Source organism: Canis lupus, chromosome 25 (assembly GCF_011100685.1).
Source record: "Canis lupus familiaris isolate Mischka breed German Shepherd chromosome 25, alternate assembly UU_Cfam_GSD_1.0, whole genome shotgun sequence".
Lineage (NCBI taxonomy): Eukaryota > Metazoa > Chordata > Mammalia > Carnivora > Canidae > Canis > Canis lupus.
In genome coordinates, this window is record NC_049246.1 from 10,323,633 (window position 1) to 10,335,934 (window position 12,302).

General features: G+C 41.1%; 1 pseudogene; it reads right to left on the reverse strand.

The window, feature by feature from the left end:
* Positions 1-9,323: 9,323 nt before the first annotated feature.
* Positions 9,324-9,920, reverse strand: LOC100686971 (annotated as a pseudogene).
* Between the last annotated feature and the right edge of the window lie 2,382 nt (positions 9,921-12,302).

The following is a 12,302-nucleotide window of genomic DNA, read 5'->3' on the forward strand; positions in this document are numbered from 1 at the left end:
AAATAGTTTAGTTTCTGCTTTTTTTCCCAAACTCATTTATTCCCCATTCAAAATGCTGCCCCCAGGTATCAGAAGTGTGTCTACTAACTTAGTAAAAGCATTATGACATGATACTTTCCTTCACTTCCTATAAATTCAAGTCTCAATCCATTATAATTTCTCTTTAGCCTGAAGAATGTCTTTAGTATTAAGAAATACTAGTGCAAGTCTGCTGGCAACAAGTTCTTTCAATTCGCATTTATTTGAAAATGTCTTTATTTCAACCTTGGGATATTTTTTGCTGACTACAAAATTCGGAGTTGACTGTTATTTATTTGTTTTCTAAAATGTCACCCAGTGTGTTCTGGCCTCCATTGTTTCCAGTGAGAATCCATGTTTTTTTCCCCTGTTTATGATATGTTTTTCTTCCCCACTCTGGCTGCTTTAAAGAATATCGCTTTGGACTTCAGCAGTTTGACTAAGTAGGGTGTTTTTTCTTTGTATTTGTCCTGCTTCTGGTTTGCTGAGCTTCTTGGATCTATAAATAAATATTTTTCATGAAATTTATATTTTTTTGGTCATTATATTTTCAAATACCTTTTTTTGCTAAGTGTGTGATTTCAGGCAGCAGCAACTTTATCTTAGGGCCACAGAGTGTGGTGAAGGGGCTGAGGTTAGGCTGTGAGAACCTTTGAACAAATCATTTAAACATTTAGTTTCCTCTTCTACGGGAGAGAAAATTATAATCTTCACCTTGCGGGATTTCTTTGATGCTTAAATAGAATGGTGCTTGCATAAATGGTGCTTAGCTGATGTAAGTAAATGGTAAGCCTTATTCTGTTTAAAGCATTTCTCTAGGAAGCCCCATCTAAAGTGCACATATAATCAATTATCTTCTATGAATATCCTAAAAGACTCATTTGTTGAATAATTTGGCAAACAGCAAGGCACATATATATATTCTTTTGCTGTGCTTGGACTGGGGAAACAGGAAAAGTTTCCAGCATGGGTGCTAGGGTTCTGCAAAGGCAAATGGACACATATATTCCAGCTTGATCAACAACCTGCCTTTCCTAGCCAGGAGAACTGTTCCATTCATCCTTGTTATAAAATGTGTACTGCGTGCAAAACCACAATGAGATACCACCTCACACCAGTGAGAACAGCGAAAACTAACAAGACAGGAAACAACAAATGTTGGAGAGGATGTGGAGAAGGGGGAACCGTCTTGCATTGTTGGTGGGAACGCAAACTGGTGCAGTCATTCTGGAAAATAGTGTGGTTCCTCAACGAGTTAAAAATAGAGCTACCCTACGACCCAGCAATCGCACTACTGGGTATTTACCCCAGAGATACATATGTAGTGAAATGCCAGGACACCTGCACTCCAATGTTCATAGCAGCAATATCCACAATAGTCAAACTGTGGAAGGAGCCACGATGTCCTTCGACAGATGAATGGATAAGAAGATGTGGTCTATATATACAATGAATATTACTCAGCCATCAGAAAGGACAAACACCCACCATTTGCTTCAACATGGATGGAACTGGAGGGTATTATGCTGAGTGAAGTAAGTCAATCAGAGGAGGACAATCATCATATGGTTTCACTCATACGGGGAATATAAGAAAGAGTGAAAGGGATTATAAGGGAAAGGAGGGAAACTGAGAGGGAAAAATTAGAGAGGGAGACAAACCATGAAAGACTCCTAAATCTGAGAAATGAACAAAGGGTTACAGAAGGGGGTGGGGGTGGGGGATGGGGTGATTGGGTGATGGGCACTGAGGGGAGCATTTGATGGAATGAGCACTGGGTGTTATACTATATGTTGCCAAATCGAACTTCAATAAAAACAAAAACAAAAATAAAATGTGTACTTCAGGTGACAGAATGTGCAACACTGGAGATGTCCATATTGTTATATTCTCTGCTACCGCAAAACAAACAGGAGGGCAGATTGACTGTCAGAATTAATGTCTTCCAGTTCTCTCAATTATCATTGGTTTAATCTGACAAGTGTTTGCTTTAGACCTTGATGCTTTGTCTGTGGGTAATTTACGGCACCAGAAAAACAATAGGGTTGTAACTGCAAGAGATAAATGAGGTTTCTAAATTACCTGTTTCATTTCACCATGTTGTTTAGAATGCTAATGTCAGTTTGGAAAGGTTGGCTCATTGTGAGGGAATGTGTATGTATGTTGGAGGGGAGGGCTCCTGAATTGCTGTTTCCTGAGTGATTATTTGTGATGGGCAGGTAGAGATCAACGCTGGAGATGAGTGGAACTGAATGAGGTCTACCGGGAGGAAAGATGTGCAGATTAAGGAGTTGTGATGACATGTGTTGGAAGGCAAGGAAAGAGAATGCATGTTAGGTGAGAGAGGGAATGGGAACCTGGCCACAGCATGAGTCTTCATGCTCATTTGCTCATTACGGGAGAATGAATGTAAAAATGTATTGAAATGCTGCCCATGGTATCTGCCAACATCTATTTGCATATTATTGTTCCCTTAATTGGCAATATGTCCCGTGAATGCGAAGAAAGTTTTGGTACAGACAGAAGGCCGGGCACCATTGCAAATATACTTAGGTCACTGTAAAGTCAATTAAGGTATTTCTCCTTCACTTGAAAAAATTCTACTCATAGTTAATTAGTAAAGTCGACAGTTATATTGACTGTAACATCAATGTTTTACGTACAGGGCTTTAAAAACTTAAGATTATTACTTGAGAAAAAGACACACAAATCAAAGCATCTCTGCCCCCCAAAGAAAGAAAATTCTGAGAGGACACCTTTGTACTTTTTGGTCCTTTGATAACCAATTAGAATACCACCCAGCCAACCTGATAGATGATCAGTGATGGGATTAATAAACTGTTGAGGACAACTCACAAATAAATCTGTCTGGTAACACTTAAGTAGGAAATCTAGTAAGAATAAAATATTCTTCTGAAAATTCTTTTAAAAAGTAACAACAGCAAAAAAATCAGGGCATCTGTGCTGGTCAGTTGGTTGAGCCTCTAACTCTTGATTTCATCTCAAGTCATGATCTCAAGGTCATGGGATCAAGTCCCCACTGCACTCAGTGGGGAATCTGCTGGACATTCTCTCTTTTCCTCTCCCTCTGCCCCTCTCTATGCCCCTTCCCCCCCATACACACACACACATGTGTGCACTCTCACAGGCTCTCTCTCTCTCTCTCAAATAAATACATAAATCTTTAAAACAAAGCAAAATAAACAAACAAAAAGAAAACCCAAAAGTACAGCAGTGATCCAAGCATTATGGTATGCTGAGTTACCCAGTTTGATCTGGTGGGAGTGTGGGGTTGGCTTGCCTGAAGCTTACTGGCATGAGAGACAAAGGAAGCTTCTGGGATGGAACTCAGCCTAAGGAGAGAACATTCACGTCCACAAGTTTGGTTCAAAGCCAGTATGAAAGAAAGGACATTTCTCATTATAGCCAGGCCATTCATATTGCACCCTTCAGCCTCGTTCCCAGGATTTCATGGGAGAGGAGGCTAATTAAAAGAAGGGGTAAGACATGACAAGTCTCCCCAGGCAGTGGGAGCACAGGGTCACTGGTGTGTGGTGTGTGCAGCTGTGTATCAGAACTAGAACAACTAAAAAAAAAAGGAACTAGAACAACTGAACATCAGGCATATTTTCTCCACCTGGGATAAGCTTGGAGCACATGAATCTCCAAGGGAGACTCCTGGGCCAGATAGGAGATGTGGTAACTAAGAATGCATGGTATAGATCCCTCTGGGCACTCTGGGAATAGGTTGGGACACATCTGAGCAAGTAGGGGAATTGGGAATAGATAGTGGGTGCCAGTTTCTTTTGCATCTGCTCACATTCCTTTCCTTTTGGAATGACCTCTTCTTCTACTTCCATGATACTAGTGGAACCACCACTCAGCCTCCTCCCCACATTGCCCGCATGTCCCACAGAGATATACGTGACCCAGGCTAGCCCACAAGAGAATGCCATTCTGCTGGAATCAGTGAAAGGTGCATATGCTTGGGCATATGACCCAAGCAGAGCCTATTAGAGTGTTTTTGTGGGGTTGAAATGGATTCTATGCTGCACTTCAAAGACCATTGTTTCTATCCTTGGAGAAATTTGGCAGTAAATATAGCCATCAGAAAAACTGTAAGATGGAGAGAATAAGACAGATTTTGAGGACTTGGCTTCAGTGTTATGTATATCTGGCAAATCCTAAGCTTTTCATTTACCTCACAATAAAGTTTCAGAATTTCCCTGCAATTGTTTACATCAGGTGTGGATTACTTGCAATTGAGTGATTCTTGACCAACACAAAGTAGTGATCATTTGTTTCTGGTTTTGACTATTTCAAACTATGGTCAGCTGTGGCCTGAAGAAACACAAATCTCAAAGAAAGAAGTCAGGGACAGATTGTCCTTTCCTCAGTTTTGTGCCCAATATCTCCTATGGAAATCATTAATAAGAACAGCAATATATTTTCAAAAATTTGAAGGTTTAATGAGATAATTGCTAAATATGATGTGTTCAAGACACTTCTGAAGTGTCCACATCTCTGCTCTCCTTAAAAGAGCCTCATATCATGATACTGGGGACCCGAATCTCAGACTGCAAAGTTCTCATTGCCTCTCTTTCTCTAAAAAATGAGGGAAAGGGGAGATAAAGAAGTGGAGAGATGTCTTTTGGGGGAAATAAGAATTCTAATTTGTATTTAGCTGGAGAGGAGTTGAGAAAAGACAGTGGGGCTTTATCCTTTCCATCATTACTTCATGTAGAATCTTTGATTTACATCTGAAATCCCTCCAGAATATTCATCATTCATCACTTAAATGTTTGCAGGCCTCCTCTGGGCAGACACTCTGCTTAGCACACAACAGTCGACCATAGGACAGGGCCTTGACTTTATGGAATTTCAGCCTAGCTGGGGGAAGATAGATAATTAAACAATTGATTAAAATGAAACATAATATGTGTTATGGATGGGGAAGTATGGTGTGTTAATCAAGACTCTCAATAACAAGTAAGAGAAACCAAATTCAAGCTAGCTTAGGTAAAAAGAGGCTATTTATTGACAGCTTAACAACCTTGGGTACCTCTGTCTTCAGTCTTGGCTGGATCCAGGGTCTCAACAATGTAATCCAGTCTCTCTGTCCCCATCATCCTCACTCCCCTACCTCTATCTCTCTCTAACCTTTGCTTTCTTCTGTATCATCTTCATTCACAGGCAGGCTTTCTTGCTAGCAAAGATAGCCCTTGTTAACTCCTGAAAAACATCATCCTTAGTACATGGGATCTCATAAAAAGAGAGCTCCTTTTTCTTCCAGTCCCCATAGTGATCTCCTCAATTATTCAAAAAGCTTTTTTGGTCTATGCCTACCACTGTATCCATAATCGCACCCAGAACTTTGAGGTTTTATTCCTGGCAGGCCCTGTTTGTGGGCCTAAACTGAGGCTGCACTAAGGATCTGTGAGGGGTACTTTTGAACACTTTTTGGCAATCCCTGAAGATAACACGTGTACCTCATTAAGAGCATCAAGACAATTTTCCTGGAGGAAGCTGACATGGGAAGGGTGTATAACAGTTTTCATAGTAATAGCTAACACTTATCGCCTTGCTATGTGCCAGGCACTATGATGAGTCCTTTAACCATCTGTTCACATTAATATTCACCACAACTTCTAAAGTAGGAACAATTATTTTGTCCATTTCAGAGAAAATGAAATTGAGGCACAGAGAAGTTAAGTAACATCCTCAAAGCCCCGCAGGTTGTAAATGAATAGAGTATTAGGTAAGTGAATTAGGAGGGGAGATGGTCCAGGTGGGGAACTGCCTGTGGGCAGACCCAGAAGCACCTCTGAGAAGCCTACTTGGTGATAGATGTGGGCAAATTGGGGACTTTAGCATCCTTGTCTTTCCACTGCCCTTAACATCCTTTCAGAGCTTTGTTTCCAGAGACTGATAAGCCCATTTAGTGACTGAGGATCTGGATGATAAATGACAACGAATTCCCTACTCATATCCAGAACTCTTATCAAAAACCATGCCTCTATCTAAATCTTTTTGAGAAGGCTTACCATGGGTGGCCCGTTATTCCAATGGTTTTAGTAAGCATTGCAACAACTATGTGGTTGCCTACGGCAGTTGTATGATTCTATTTGGCAGATGGGCTAGTCTTAGGGAGTAACCCAACCTAATTAATCTTTCATTTTTCCCTGGGTCCTGAATTCATTGGTACTACCATTCCCTGGTTGTTCCCTCTCTCCTTTTCCCTATACTGGAGAACTGTTCTGGACATAGCTCAAAACTAGTGGCCACATATCTGAATGTTTTCCTATTTTATAACAGGTCACCATCTCCACTGCAAGTACTCTGGAATCCAAAGTCTGAAACCATCCTATGGAGAAACATGGTATACATGCCTCACCCTAGAGACTAAGGATACATCATCAGAAGTGTTATATTTCTATTTACAGAGACATTTGGAGGACAGTCAGCTCATAATACCAGCTCTACAAAAGTCCAGAACCAGGTAAGTAGCTTGTGGTTATTATTAAGAGCAGACAGTCTGAAATACCATTCCATACTGTGGTTCGGAAAGATGAGGAAGAAGGTAACAGTGAGTGAAAAAACCAGTGAGGCATTGTTGGAAGCCTTTGAGGTAGAATGATAACCATCTGACTATGTTTAGCCACCATGATATTCTTTGAATGAACATCTTCAGTATGGGAACAGATAAAATCTGCTTTAACCTTTACTTCTTTAGAGAAAGGGAATATAAGGGAAGGGAGAAGAAATGAGTGGGAAATATCAGAAAGGGAGACAGAACGTAAAGACTGCTAACTCTGGGAAATGAACTAGGGGTGGTAAAAGGGGAGGAGGGCGGGGGGTGGGAGTGAATGGGTGACGGGCACTGGGGGTTATTCTGTATGTTAGTAAATTGAACACCAATAAAAAATTAAAAAAAAAAAGAAACCTCAACCTAAGTTTCACTATGATGCAAGAATTATATTAAGCATATTTACCAACCAGTATGGCACAGGCACCAATCAATCAGAACAGGTGCTGGACTATAAACAGTGGTTCATGAACTGGTGCTATCCAGCTGAATCTCAGCCCTGTGATCATTTGTTCTCTTTTTACCTATGAGACAGAATTCAATACCCAATACAAGACAATCAGATGTTCCTCTATTCTTGTGGCTCTCAAAGAGGGGGTGATTTTTACCTTCCAGAGGCCATTTGGCAATGCGTGGAAACATTTTTGGTTCTGGGAGAGTGCAACTGTCATCTAGTGGATAGAGGCCAGGGATCCTGCTGACTTTTGAACAATACGCAAGACAACAAAGAGTTCTCTGGTCCCAAATGTCAATAGTGGAGAGAATGGGGAACCCTGCTTTAGGTTGTATCCTCAGCTGACCAGCAGCTGCCCATGCTCTGAATTATGACCAACCTTCTGCAGACAGTCTTGTTGGCAGTTCATTTTAGTTATCAACTTGGGGGGTGTGCCAATGGTTCTTACTGAGAAACCCTTCATTAATACTATGTCCCTGTGACTTTTTCTCCACTAGGCCTCTTAGTAGTCAGAGAACAAAATGATGAGGCACTAATGAATGTATTCCACTGCTATTTCCTTTTATGCAAAGCATGTGTTGGGTGAAAAAATACTGATGATGATAGTAATAATGATCGGTAGCCTTTATGGAGTCATTATTATTATGTGCCAGGCACTGCATAGGGGCCTTTCAGGCTTTCTCTCAACTCTTAAAGCAGCTCATTAGCTTTCCTATTTTTTTTTTTTTAGATGAGGGAAAAAAGGCCTGAAGAGGTCAATTACCTACTGAAAGTCCAACAAGGAACTCTGTCTCTACTACTTGTGTTCTTAGCCACTGCATTGGGCATGTGGCCCTGATTGTCCACTCTCATAGGACAAATGTTCACTGTAAGATGCAAACATAGGGACTTAATCCCCAGACTGTGAGGTGAGCATAGCTCAAGGAAGGAATGGGATAACTAGAGATATGGCACACTTTTGAGAAATCCCAAATGTCTTTGCATAAAGGTCCTATTTTTGCTTTACCAAGTAGAAACTTCTAGGGTGTTTGAGTGAGCTGAGATCTCATACTTTTTTTTTTATCTTAATGCAGCAAGAAAGTTTTATCAGCAATGAGCATTCCCAGAAGGCAAGAACCACCATGTAGGCTTGGCTGAAGCTGGCATATCACCAAAGTGGCATGACTTTTTAGAAATCCAAAGAAAGCGATGGCTTCTGTCAGAGAGCAAACTCCTGCAGAAATTAGCTTAGCCTTACAAAAGGTCATGATCTGGTGAGCCGCTTCCAGGTGCCACGCAGAACCCTAAGGTCTGTAGGCAGACCTTCCTTGTTTGAGTCAAACAGGTGGAAAGGACAGTAGAAGAGGGTAAGGAGTCTAGGTACTAGGGTCCAAGATCTTTTCTTTGATTCCTCTTCTTCCGGCCAGAAGAGGAGAAGGAATATTAGGAGGATAGAGAAAAGAACACAGGGTAGGATGGAGCTAGCATTTCTTGACCACCCATTCCCCTCCCACCCACTTTCACACATTATTTCATTTAATACTCTCAGCAGTCAAGGGTGGATAGCGTTGTCCTCATTTAAGGAGACTGTGAGATATTACATAACTTGATCAAAGTCACAAGTTGGTTAGCAATGGAGTCCAGATTCATGCCCATGCCCATGCCCATTTGATGCCAAAGCCCCGTTTTCCCCACTCTGCCACTCTGCTCACAGGGGGAAGTAACAGCTTTCCGAAGCTCATAGCAGATTGCTCACGTCAGCTGAGAGTCAGTGGGCTGCTTGTGTAAGCAGCACAGCTACTAGACTGCAAATGATGTAGACGAGGACATGGAGAAACTTGAAGCTTTTCCTATCATCCTCATTGGGAGGAGAAAGCAATTGTTGGAGACACCTTATGGCCACAAATTAATCAATAAGCAAATGGAGACATCATTCTTAGGTATCCAAAAGCCCTGCACTGCCAGTTTGAGGCTCTGGGGGCCTCTATTGGGTCCCGTGACCATGAAGACCATACAGTGTCTCTCTGCTTCTGTAAAAGCGGAGGTTTGCTCTGGGGGTGCTTAGGTCATGACATTTTCAGCTCTGGCAGTCCTTTAAAAATACAATTTCCACCATATATTAATTTGCTAGGGCTGCCATAATGAAATACCACAGACTGGAGTGGCTTAAACAACAGAGATTTATTTTCTCACTGGGAGTCTAAGATCATGGTGCTGGCAGATTTAGGTTCTTTTTTTTTCCCCACACATTAGAACTTCATCTTTATGTACACATTTGTTTAACAGTCACTGAATTTCTAGGCTAGGTTCAGGTAATTGAATAGCCTTTATAATTAGCTTATATTGTCTGGATCCAAGGTATGCTGAAACACAGTCTGGAGTGGAATGGGAAATAACATCTTTCTAAAGACAGGCTTAGAAATTCTAATCCAGTAAATTAAGATGTTTCTCTGGAATCAAGGCTAACTCTACCTGGCTGTGAGGCCACCCTTCACAGGTATAGCCAAGAAAACAGGGTGCAGACCACTAAAAACAAGACCAACCAATTCACCCTGTGTTATGGTACCGGTTTTATAATTCAAATCACTTATATTCAAAGGTAATCTCACCAAACCTTTGTAGGATGTGTGCACAGTCAAAACTGGGATCACTGCCATTGGTAAGCCAGCTGCTATGATGAGCCATATGAACTTGTGTCATATTTAAGATGAGTCGAAAAAGACTATTTGCTGTGAGACCACAGAAAGGAGCATTAAGTCCAATATATGTTGATTCATGCTCAAGTAGATTCCTTTTGGCCTTTGGGAATTAGCTAACTTTTCTGGTTATAGTATTGAAAATTAAGTTTTCCTTGACAGTATCATCTGGTTCATGATTTTCCATCTAAAAACCTTATGCTCTCCTCACAGCAGTTGGTACCTCCAGAGTTTTCCTCAGTGACACTGGGGCTCACTCCAACCTTTGTTCAACTAGCCTGAGTGTGGCCATCTTTGGCTGACACATGACTGAGGCCCAAGTTTAGTTTCTTTTGAAGCTTGTAGATGGCCATCTTCTCACGATGTCCTTAGGTGGCCCCTCCTCCAGGCTCACACACCCCTAGAGTCTCTCTGGGTGCTCTAATCTCCCTTTCTTATACAGATGTCAGTCATGATGGATTAGGTCCTTATTTCATTTCATCCCCCCTTTAAAGGCCCTATCTCCAAATACAGTCACATTCTGAGGTTCTGAGGGTTAGGTCTTCAACATTAGAATTTTAAGGGGGGTCAATTCAGTCCATAACACACTGTAAAATTCAGAATATTTTCATGCGTTTCCTAAATTTATATGTCGATGGACATAGCATATGTATGTTAAAGGACAGAGAAAAAGTATGGAAAATAAGTTAAAAACTCTTTCATGGGAGTGCCTGAGCTACCCAGATGCCCCACTATTTTAATATTTTTATTTTGAACATTTATGGAGAAGCTATTGTATCACCAACTTTTCAGAGCTCATGCTCTAGTTACCTGGTTACCTGGCACTAAATGCCTGAAAAGCTTGTCAACAGTTAAATGGCAGGCCTGGGCTGGTTTCTTGATAGATCACAAAGGGCAGTGAGAGTTGAGGATGAAGGCATGAGTGTTCTTTGACTATACAGATTTTAGGGGGAGGATGGGGCTGGAGGCAGATTTTTATCTTATGTTTTGCTACAATCTTGATTTTTTTCAATCTTGATTTTTAATAACATCTATTGGGTTTGTTATAAATTTTCAATGTAGAATATTGAGGTAATTAAGTATACAGAACAATTAAAACACCTAGGGACAATATTTTTATGTTTCCATCTTGATTATATATAATATGAGTGTACAGAATATACACTTAAATATATGGAAATAAGTGTATGTGTGTATATATAAAATTTTGAGGACAGCAATATCGTATCCCATTCTTACTATCTGAGTACTTCCTTTAGCATTAAATATTATTCAAAAACATGATATTTAATGGCAGCTTAATATTCTATTCCATTTTGTGAATGGATCTGAATGTATTTAACCAACTCTTCATATTTGGACATTTATGGACTTTTTTCTTTTGCTTTTATAAACAACCGTGTGATAAATATACGTGGACATAAATCTTTGTGGTTATCTCTCGCATTTTCTTACAGCTCTGCATTCTTACAAAGATTCACATTGTAAGAAAGTCTCTCCTACTTGAGGGTAGGCACACTGTCTTTGTCGTAAAGAAAAAGCACTTTGTACCATAACAGAGTCATGCATACAGCTGGCTTCAAAGGTCTCCTGAAATTTGGCAGAGATCTGATTTTATTCTCTATCAGCTAACCAATAGTTATATCCTCTAAACCCCAGGGCTGTATTTTTCAATGCTATTGGGCATCAGGCTTGTGACTATCTCTTCTGGAGGGGCAATGTTTTGTGAAGGTATTTATATTTCTTCCCATCTGGCCCTGGGGAGAATGTCCCTAGGATAGAAAAACTGTATTAATCAGGACTCTTTTGAATATAAGTAACAGAGACCCAACATAAATGGCTTTGGCCAAAAGGAACATCTCTCTGGCTCTTAGCCAAATGGGCAGCTTCAGTAAGCGCTGGAATGGGGACTTGGGCAGTATTAGCACTCACCTCATCCCTCACCTTAGACTCCTCTGAGTCTACCTCACTCTCTCAGGCTGGCTAATTCTACACAGCTGCAACTGTGGCTGCTGGTGGCACCTGACTGACACCTGTCCAGTTCTGCTGACAGGGAGGAAAAAGATTTCTCTTTCTTCCAATTTCCAATGGAATTGGGATGGCTTCTGAGGTGATCTCAGCTCATGTCATCTACTTCACTGTGGTCAGGGAATAATAGACTTGGAGCAGGGGACTCCCACCCACAACACAATTTCTATGCTGACAGTGATGGGGTTCTGTGACATGGTCATTCCTGTTGAAGATGCAATAGTCGCGGAAGTTTGGAGGGACAAGAGCAGAATGTCCCAGAAAAGGGGATAGTGCTGGTTCTGGGAGAACAGAAAGGAGCTGGCCAGGTGACAGTAGAGGTCTTCTGAAGAATGCAGTGGTAGCTATGTTCTTTCCCTCCCCATCTGGACCCCCAGGGAACCAGGACAGTGATGGTTTACCACTTAGTCCTTACAGGGCCAACTACTGACAGTCTTTTCCTGCAAAGTTTCTGGTTGTGAGAATACTCCTTTGTTATGGAAGATGAAATGCTCCAATTTAGCATTTTGCACAAGCCCACAAATAAGTCTAGTCGTTGAAG